This window comes from Ailuropoda melanoleuca, chromosome 13 (assembly GCF_002007445.2).
Source record: "Ailuropoda melanoleuca isolate Jingjing chromosome 13, ASM200744v2, whole genome shotgun sequence".
Classification (NCBI taxonomy): Eukaryota; Metazoa; Chordata; class Mammalia; order Carnivora; family Ursidae; genus Ailuropoda; species Ailuropoda melanoleuca.
In genome coordinates this window covers 69,906,131-69,914,520 of record NC_048230.1, presented here as the reverse complement: position 1 = coordinate 69,914,520, position 8,390 = coordinate 69,906,131, and positions in this window count along the sequence as shown.

Sequence of the window (8,390 nt, the reverse complement as noted above, 5' to 3'; positions counted from 1 at the left end):
AGACTCCCCGATGAGCAAGGAGCCCCACACTGGGCTCAATCCCGGGACTCCATGATCATGACCTGAGGCAAAGGCAGACGCTCAACCGACTGAGCCACCCAGGTGCCCGAAATTTGTTCCTTTTTATCTCTAAACAGTGTTCATCTGTATGATGAACATACCACAGTTTGTGTATCCATTCACTAGTTCAGGGACATTTAGATGATTGCCAGTTTTTGGTAATTTTGAATAAAGCTGTTATAAAAGTCACATATAGGCTTTTGTGTAAACGTAAGTTTTTAGGGGGACCTGGCTGGTTCAGTTGGTAGAGCATGCAACTCTTGATCTCAGAGTTGTAAATTCAAGTCCCGTGTTGGGTATAGAGATTACTTAAAAATAAAATATTTAAAACAAACAAATAAATGTAAGTTTTTAAACCAGCCTTGCATTCCCAGGATAATTCCAATTTGACCATGATGCAGTGTATTTTTTATATATTGTTTAATTCAATTTGTTAATATTTTGTTGAAGATTTTTGCTTGTGTATGTCTTCATGAGACATATTGGTCTCAAGTTTTCTTTTCTTGTAATATCTTAATGTGCTGTTGCTATCAGGGTAATCTTGGCTTCATAAAATGAGTTGGAAATGTTTCCTCCTCTTTTATTTTCTGGAAGAGACTGTAAAATTGATATTATTTCTTCTTAAATATTTGGTAGAATTAGCAATTGAAGCCTGTTGGCTCTGGGGTTCTCTTGGCTAAAAGTTTTTTTGTTTTTTTTTTTTTTAAGATTTATTTATTTATGAGAGAGAGAGAGTGAGGGGGGATGGAAAGGGAGAGGGAGAGAGAGAATCTTTAGCGGACTTCCCACTGAGCAAGGACCCCCAACTTAGGGCTCTATCTAAGGATGCTGAGATCATGACCTGAGCCGAAATCAAGAGCCAGGAGCTTAACAGACTAAGCCACCCAGGTGCCCCTTGGCTAAAAGATTTTTAACTACAAATTTATTTTATTTAATAAATATTGGATGTGGGTCCCCCCACCCACCCCACCAAAAAATTTTTATAAATTAAAAAATAGGGGCGCCTGGGTGGCATAGCGGTTAAGCATCTGCCTTCGGCTCAGGGCGTGATCCCGGCGTTATGGGATCGAGCCCCACGTCATGCTCCTCTGCTATAAGCCTGCTTCTTCCTCTCCCACTCCCCCTGCTTGTGTTCCCTCTCTCGCTGGCTGTCTCTATCTCTGTCGAATAAATAAAAAAAAAATCTATAAATTAAAAAATAAATACTGGAATATTTAGATTATCAACTTTTTTTTTTAAGATTTATTTATTTCAGAGAGAGACACAGAGAGAGGGAGTGCGTGTGAGAGCAGAGGGGAGGGGAAGAGGAAGAGGGAGAGAGAAACTCAAGCAGACTCTGCACTGAGCATGGAGCCTGACAAGGGGCTCATTCTCACCACCTGAGATCAGACCTGAGCTGAAACCAAGAGTCAAATGTTGAACTGACTACACCACCCAGGCACCGCACAGATTATCAATATTTTGAGTGAGTTTCAATAGGCTGTGCCTTTTAAGAAATCGGTGAATCTCATCTGAGTTATCAAATTTATAGTCATAAAATTGTTATTTATTACCCTTTCACTATTGGTAAAGTCTATAGTAATGTTCCTTCTTTCATTCTTTTCCCCCTTTCATTCCTTTTTTTTTTTAAAGATTTTATTTATTTATTTATTTATTTATTTATTTATTTATTTATTTGACGGAGAGAGTACAAGCAGGCGGAGTGGCAGGCAGAGGGAGAGGCAGAAGTAGGCTTCCCACTTAGCAGAGAGCCCGATTTGGGTCTCAATCCCAGGACCCTGGGATCAGGACATGAGCCAAAGGCAGACACTCAACTGACTGAGACACCCAGGCGCCACACTAAGTTTTTTTTAAAAGATCTATTTATTTATCTGTTTGAGAGAGAGCAAGAGAGGTAGAGAGCACGTGCAGAGAGGAGCAGAGGGAGAGGGAAAAGGAGACTCTACCGTGAGTGGGTAGCCAATATTACTCGATCTCATGATCCTGAGATCATGACCTGAGCCAAAATCAAGAGTTGCCTAACTGACTGAGCCACCCAGGTGCCCCTCTCTGACTCTTTTTTTTAAAGGTTCTTCTAATTATACCGGGCCTACTTGAGTAACCCAAGATAATCTTCCCATCTCAGGTTCCTTAACTCAATCACATCTGTGAAGTCCCTTTTGCTTTGTAAGGTAACATATTCACAGGTTCCAGGGATGAGGATGTTCACATTATACTGCCTGCAGATTGGAACTGTGCTGTTTGTTTTTGTTTTAACATTTTATTTTTTAAAGAAATCTCTACATGGGCACCTGAGTGGCTCAGTCAGTTAAGCATTTGCCTCTGGCTCAGGTCATGATCCCGGAGTTCCGGGACTGAGTCCCACATTGGGCTCCCTGTTTGGCAGGGAGTCTGCTTCTCCCTCTGCCCCTCACCCTACTTGTGCTCTCGCTCTCTCTCTCAAATAAATTAAGAAAAAAATTAAAAATAAATAATGTCTACACCTAACATGGGGTTGTAATTTACAACTTGGGGCTCAAATTTATGACCCCGAGATCAAGAGTTAAATGCTCTACCAACTGAGCCAGCCAAGCACACCACCACACCACTGGACATCTTAACCTTGAGCCTCCTAACTCTATAATCTATTCTCCCCACAGTAGGTAGAAAGATATTTTCAAAATATTTTCTATTTTCTTTTATTTTTTTTAAGATTTTATTTTATTTATTTATTTGACAGAGAAAGAGGCAGCGAGAGAGTGAACACAAGCAGGGGGAGTGGGAGAGGGAGAAGCAGGCTTCCTGCTGAGCAGGGAGCCTGATGCGGGGCTCTATCGCAGAACGCTGGGATCATGACCTGAGCAGAAGGCAGATGCTTAATGACTGAGCCACCCAGGTGCCCCTCAAAATATTGTCAATAAAATTCACATACTTTTCAATGGGCACCAAAGCCCTGCAATATCTGGTTCTGCCTCCCCATTTGGCCTCATTTCCCACTATTCTTCCTCTCAACCACAAATCTCCAATCATACTGATCGCCTTGTGCCTATGTTCAGGAAGTTTATTTCCTACTCAGAGCCTTTGCACTTGCTGTTCTCCCTGCCTAGAACACAAACCCCATGGTCTGATACCTCATTTCACTATGGTCTCAGTTTACATATCATTTCAGAGCAGACTTCCTGGCTACCAATGTAAAATGATAATCCTCATACCCCTTGAAACATCGCTCTCTCCCTTACTCTGTTTGTTTCTTACATTGTTATACTTCCACTTCTCCATTTCCAAAGACTAAGCTGCACATGGGTATTAACATTATCTTATTGACTATGCTATCCTAGCACAAGGCTTGGCACAAGACAGGTGATTAATAAGTATTTGTTCAATGAATGAATGAATTCTCTCCTTTCCTAAATATACTTCTATGACTCCCAAAGGTATGTGATGGGAGGGGCCAAAGGGGAGACTAGAAAGACTGTTATTTGCACTCCCACAGCCCCTTGTGTCTACCTCAATATTTCCCTTATTTATTTAACAGATATTTATGGAGTACCAACTCTGTCCCAGGCAATGGTGAAAACCAGAAAGCTTTTATGGAGCTCCTGACGATGAATGGTAATCCAGAAATGGGGAAAATAAATGCCAATTGCCAAATAGGTTATATGCCATGAAGAGGAGGTGCATGGTATCATGGGAGTGGATGTAGGGAATTCTAACAAGTCTGGAGGATTGGAGAGGGCTTCCCTGAGGAAGTGCCAGATGAGCTAATATGTGAAGAGTATGTAGGAGTGAAGTGGGGGGTGATTGTGTGCAAGGAGGAACGTGGTTCTCAGCATTGATTCTGGCATACACTGGGACTCAAGAGGCCTGCCTGGCCAGCATGAGGGTGATGGAGATGTGGCCACAGAATCAAGCCAGGTCTGACTAGGCAAGACAGGATAAGTGGAGGCCATTTTTCCTTTCCTCCACCTCCAGGGGGCAGCCCATTTGTTGGTTCCAGGCCTGGGATGTTCCTGACCAGCAGGGTCCAGGAGTATGAGCGTCTAAATCAGATTTTGAGAAACACTGAATTAGGGGCTAGTTTCTCACTAAATGTTTGACGAATGAATTCATGCTTGTTGGGCTGAACATAGTGGCAAAACATTTTTGTGCAGCCTCTTTGGCAACCAATTTACAGTATATGATCTCAGGCAGTTGATTATCTTCCCTTCTTCCTTGCTTTCTTCCAGAGTTGAATCAGCAAGCATTTCTTCGTCTCTCTCTTCTTCAGATTTTTAATTTTGTATTATTATTCTTTTTAAATTTATTTATTTTTAAAGATTTTATTTATTTGTCAGAGAGAGAGAGCGCACACAAGCGGGGGCGGGGCAGCAGGCAGAGGGAGAAGCAGGCTCTCTGCTGAGCAAGGAGCCCAATGTGGGACTTGATCCCAGGACCCTGGGATCATGACCTAAGCTGAAGGCAGACACTTAACTGACTGAGCCACCAAGGCGTCCCAAGATTTTATTTGTTTGTTTATTTTAGAGAGAGTAAGGGCCAAAGGGAAAGGGGACGAGACAGAGAGAGAGAGAGAATATGAATCTTTTTTAAAGATTTTATTTATTTATTTATTTGACAGAGATAGAGACAGCCAGCGAGAGAGGGAACACAAGCAGGGAGAGTGGGAGAGGAAGAAGCAGGCTCATAGCAGAGGAGCCTGACGTGGGGCTCGATCCCACAACGCCGGGATCACGCCCTGAGCCAAAGGCAGACGCTCAACCACTGTGCCACCCAAGTGCCCCGAGAGAGAATGTGAATCTTAAGCAGACTCTGTACCCAAGCGCAGAGCCTGACTTGATTCTCAATCCCAGGACCCTGAGATAATGACCTGAGCTGAAACCAAGAGTTGGATGCTTAACCATCTGAGCCATCCAGGCACCCCTTAAATTTATTAATTTTTTTTTTAAAGATTTTTTTTTAATTTATTTATTCGACAGAGATAGAGACAGCCAGCGAGAGAGGGAACACAAGCAGGGGGAGTGGGAGAGGAAGAAGCAGGCTCATAGCGGAAGAGCCTGATGTGGGGCTCGATCCCGTAACGCCGGGATCACGCCCTGAGCCGAAGGCAGACGCTTAACTGCTGTGCCGCCCAGGTGCCCCTAAATTTATTAATTTTTTAAAGTAATCTCTACACCCAATGTGGGGCTTGAACTCACAATTCTGACATCAAATTTGCATGCTCTTATGACTGAGGCAGCCAGGTGCCCCAAGACTTTTTTTTTTTTTAAGTGGGTGGGAGGGGCAGAGGGAGAGAGAGATAATCCCAAGCAGGCTCCACACCCAGTATGGAGCCCAACTCTGGACTCAAACTCACAACCCCAAGATCAGGACCCGAGGCCAAATCAAGAGTCGGATGCTTAACTGACTGAGCCACCCAGGCACCCACCCCTCCCTCTAAGACTTTTTATTTTTAAGTAATCTCTATGTCCAATGTGGGGCTCAAACTCATGACTCCAAGATCAAGAGTCACATGCTCCACTGACTAAGCCAGGCAGGTGCTCCTCAGCAAGCATTTATTACATGTTTGTATCATAAAAATATTTAAAATGTTGCAGTTGGGGCGCCTGGGTGGCTCAGTTGGTTAAGCATCTGAAGCATCTGCCTTTAGCTCAGGTTGTGATCCCTGAGTCTGGCTCTCAGCTCAGCAGGGAGTTGGCTTCTCCCCCTGCCTCTGCCCCTGCTCCTCCTCTCTCTTTCTCTCACATGGGCTCTAATAAGTGAAATCTTTTAAGAAAAATAATAAAATGTTCACTCATATCCCAGATTGCCAAGTGCTAAGAGAAGGCAAGGCAGTATACAGCAGGATTCAAATGGTAATGTATTTCTGTAAATTAAAAAAAAAATTTGTTTTTAAGTAGGCTCCACATGCAAGGTGGGCCTTGAACTCAGGACCCTAAGATTAAGAGTTACATGCTCTACTGACTGAGTCAATCAGGCACCCCAACAATGGAATTTTTTTGAGTACCTAATATGTACTAGCAACTTCTAGGCAGAAAGGGTAAAGGCTAGGGGGGATAGTGAGTAGGAATGGAAATTAGAAAAAAAAAAAAGGAAGTGCATATAATAATAATAATTGCAACATTTAAAAAACATAGTATGGGGCACCTGGGTGGCTCAGTTGGTTGACCATCCGACTCTTGGTTTTGTCTCAGGTCATGATCTCAGGGTCCTGAGATCAAGCCCCACAGTGGGCTCGCACTTGCACTCAGCAGGGAGTCTGCTCAAGATCCACCGCCCCCCCCCCGCCGCCCCCACTCTCTCTCTCAAATAAATAAATAAACCTTTAAAAAAAATGTAGCAGGTACTGTGTTTTTCACGCAACAATCTTGTGAGCTAGGTCCTATCATGAGCCATTTGCTGAGCCTCAGAAAGATGAAATGACTTGTCTGAGGCTATATAGCTGGTAAATGTGAAGCCATGATTGTATATCCAGGCTGTCTGGTTCTGGTGTGTGGGCTCTTGGATTTAACACCATTTTAGAGTGTACATAGTATGTAGGTGTTGAAAAATATCCAATTATCCAAAACTTGGAAGTAAAGCAAAAGAATAGCTTCATGGAACTCCAATTTGCTTTTTCAGTTCACAATATGTATTGGCAACCTTTTCTTATTACCACAAGTAGATCTACCTACTTTTCAAATATTGTATATTATTTTCTACAGTTTATTTCACTAGTTCTCCATGTAGGGCATTCAAGCCAATTTTGATTTTTGTTCTTTTACAATTCTGATGTAAACTTCCTTCCTATGCATCTTTTTGTACACATGCACAAGTATTTGGGATGGAGACCCACAAGTGGAAATTCCAATCGAATGCATGAAATATGGCAACTCCTTGCTTGTTTTCTGATTATGAGAGAGGTTGAACATCTATTTTTAATGTTTATTAGCCATACAGATTTTCTTTTCTGTGTATTGTCTACTCATCCTCTTTGTCCATTTTTTTTTAATTTTAAGTAATCTTTATGTCCAACGTGGGGTTCAAGCTCATGACCCTGAGATCAAGAGTTGCATGCTCTACTGACTGAGACAGCCAGGTGCCCCCATCCATTTTCTTTCTTTTTTTTTTTTTAAAGATTTTATTTATTTATTCGACAGAGATAGAGGCAGCCAGCGAAAGAGGGAACACAAGCAGGGGGAGTGGGAGAGGAAGAAGCAGGCTTCCAGCAGAGGAGCCTGATGTGGGGTTCGATCCCAGGACTCCGGGATCACGCCCTGAGCCGAAGGCAGACGCTTAACCGCTGTGCCACCCAGGCGCCCCCCATCCGTTTTCCATTAAATTATCTTTTTCTTATTGGTTTATAGGACTTCTTTCTTTATTTTGAATATTGATCCTTTGTTGAATATGTTGCAGATATTTTATCCCTGTCTTCTGCTTATAAGAGAAAGCAAAGTTAAAAGAAATTTGCTTATGGTGTTTTTGTATATAGAGGAGTTTGAAATTTTTTTAAATTTATTTTTATTTATGCATTTATTTATTTTTAAAATAGTCTCCATGCCCAATGTGGGGCTTGGACTCACCACCCTGAGATCAAGGGTGCATGCTCTGCCAACTGAGCCAGCCAAATGCCCTGGAGTTTGTAATTTTTAATCTCTTGTTTTAATTTTAATTCCTGTTTTTGAGTCTTCGGGAGGCAGAAGAGTTCAGAGTAGCTCAAAGTGCTGGGTCTGAAGTCCGAAGTTTCTAGGTTGCAATCCCATCTCTACTTTATGCTAACAGTAAGCAGTGGCCAAGGTGGTTGGTGCGAAAGCCCTTTCTGCATGTATAGACAGAAAAGGTAAAATAATACCTCTCTCCCTCATTGTGAGGGTTAACTGGATGAGTGTATGGAAATAGCACCTGAAAATGATAAAGAGCTCAGTAATAGAAATGATAACTAACGGTTATTAATATCATGATGACGACATTTTAGACATTTGGCACAGGGTAGACCAAAAGGGGGAAGTGACTTACCCAACGACAGGCTTTAGGCGACCAGGCCTTAACCTGAAGAACTCAGGTGCGGCGCTGTCCCCTCCCCCCTAAGCCCCACCCCCTTGAGCCTTGCCTCCTCCTCCGGGACTCGGTCCCTGCCCGGGCCACAGCCGGAAGCCCAGTGCCAGACGAGTGGGCCTGGCGCGTGATGGGCGCGCGTGACACAGTAGGGGCGGGTCTGAGAGGCTGGATGAGCCGGGATAGGGCGTCAGGTTCGCGCGGAAGGGGCGGGGCAGGTCAGGGGGCGGGGCTTAGCTGGAGCTGGCCTTGGGACCGGGCTTCCGCGTGCGTTGGTCCGGCGGGCGAGGGCGCGCGGCGGGGGCGTGCCCGGCGGGGGGCGG